This window comes from Ursus americanus, chromosome 1 (genome assembly GCF_024610735.1).
Source record: "Ursus americanus isolate L20-20 chromosome 1, mUrsAme1.1.p, whole genome shotgun sequence".
NCBI classification, from domain to species: domain Eukaryota; kingdom Metazoa; phylum Chordata; class Mammalia; order Carnivora; family Ursidae; genus Ursus; species Ursus americanus.
The window spans coordinates 2,799,923-2,801,926 of NC_142127.1; the positions used below are offsets into that span (position 1 = coordinate 2,799,923).

Consider the following 2,004-nt stretch of genomic DNA (forward strand, 5'->3'; position numbering starts at 1 on the left):
ACTTGACTTGAAGGGAAGGCTATCTAGGATTCATTTCTTTTAGAGCAATTTATCCCCACTTAAAGACAGGTTGCCCTACATGTAACAGCTACTTACAAAGAAGTTATCAAATTGTCCTTGGTTTTACAGTGATAAATGAAAAACATTAAAATTCTCCAATCAAACAAGGTATGCAAGGATTTTTATGTTGTTCTTTTTTTGTTAAACAGTGAGAGCAAAATAACTTACTGGAGTATGAAGAGAAGAGCTGCATGAGGCACCACGAATGGAGAGACGGGGGTACTCTCACAGAACCAGTATCTCCCCCATCCCCTCTCCTTTGGTTGTCGACCAAACACACCATTGGCCATTTAGATTAAAAACATAGGCAGTGTGCTTGTGCACACACAGTTACTTTATGTACAGTAAAGGAGTGGGGAAGGGGAAAATGAAAGAATTGAGAACTCTACTGTAGTGGTCAGGATATGGTGGGACCACATTGTGGTTTCCTCGCTGAGAATGTCTTCTTGGTCTGGAGGAACAGAGTTCTGGAGGGAAGCAGCAGGTTCCCTTTTTAGGAGACACCTCTGTCCGTGGCTGGAACACATCAGCGACATCTCCATCCTCCATCTCTGGCTGTGCAGCTGTGTCTGCCCATCCAGTCAGAATCTGATCTCCCTCATTGACAAGCCCTGTCATGCACAATAGGCTTTCATCAGTTTACAAAGCGGTGTCTCCCTCTTACTCTGACACTGCACCACAGAACCATCCTGCCTCATCACCTTCAAATCAATACGATCGTCGTTCTCACTCTTGACTCCTCGGGCTTTTTGTCAGCCATGGCGAGCGCCAGAGTCTCCTCAGCTGCTGCTTCTCAAAGAGGTACCAGGTCTGCACTGAGCGAGCATACCAGGAAGCTCTCGAAAGTACGACCTGAGGTTCCTTATGAAACCTTGCAGTGCAGTGAACTCAGAAAGGCCTGTGCTAAATGACCATCCTTTTTTTTTTTTTTTAAGATTTTATTTATTTGAGAGAGAGAGAGAGTGAGTTGGGAGAAGCAGAGGAGGAGGGAGTGGGAGGGTAAAGAATCTCAAGCAGACCCCAGGCTGAGCTCAGAGCCCTACACGGGGCTTGATCTCATGACCCTGAGATCATGACCTGAGCCAAAACCAAGAGTGGGATGCTTAACCAGCTGGTCCACCCAGGTGCCCCTAAATGACCATTCTTGCTGCACCTGTGAAAATAACCAGGTCAGATGTAATGAGACCAGCCTTATTTCTCTCTTTGAGATTATTTTTCAATCAAAAGTAGGGAGATGAAGGAAAAAAATTGTTTCAGTAGAAAACTTTACACAGTTCATAGTACATTCTTCTAGGTATTCAGATTCTAGCCCTGTTCATTGTCTTTCAGCCACTTTGCCCCTTTTGTAAATTGCAGGTAACTGATGGAGATGGAAACTCTGTCTTGTTTGGTAGAGATTTAGTTGACAGACAGTGTGGAAGAATCGGTTTTGATACCTACCTGCACTTTGGACTGGATGCTGCTACCTTTCCCAAATTGTCAGTCCTTACTAAATTTTCGGTTCCTCCAGTTTCCATCAATACTGGCCACAACTCTCCTGATGAATGTTTCCAGTTTCTCTCTCTCCCACCTCACTTGGCATCACCAAGACCAAAGCTTGACCACCCAGATCCGTTTTGGGTCATCTGGCCATTTCCCCAGGCTCTGGAGAAGCCCTGTGAGCTGAAGCCTGGAGACTTGTAATAAACCTGGAAGGACTCCCTGCTACAGCAGACGCTTCATGAGCTAGAGTCCCCTGGACAAGTGGGTGAAAGGCTTGGGTCACACACGCCTGCTTAGGAGAGGCCACCAAGGCTAGGAGCAACATCACTAAGAGCATCGACATCTGCTGTGGGAGTTTGCAGTGCTGCTGCGTAACTGAAGGATTTTCCTCCACCAACTTCTTGAAATTTACTGGACTAGATATTTTCAGGGTTCAACTCCTGGTACTTTACTTATAAAAAG

At 45.7% G+C, this 2,004-nt stretch overlaps 1 pseudogene; it reads right to left on the reverse strand.

Moving 5' to 3' along the window:
- Window positions 1-224: 224 nt before the first annotated feature.
- Window positions 225-820, reverse strand: LOC123779512 (small ubiquitin-related modifier 2-A pseudogene; annotated as a pseudogene).
- Between the last annotated feature and the right edge of the window lie 1,184 nt (window positions 821-2,004).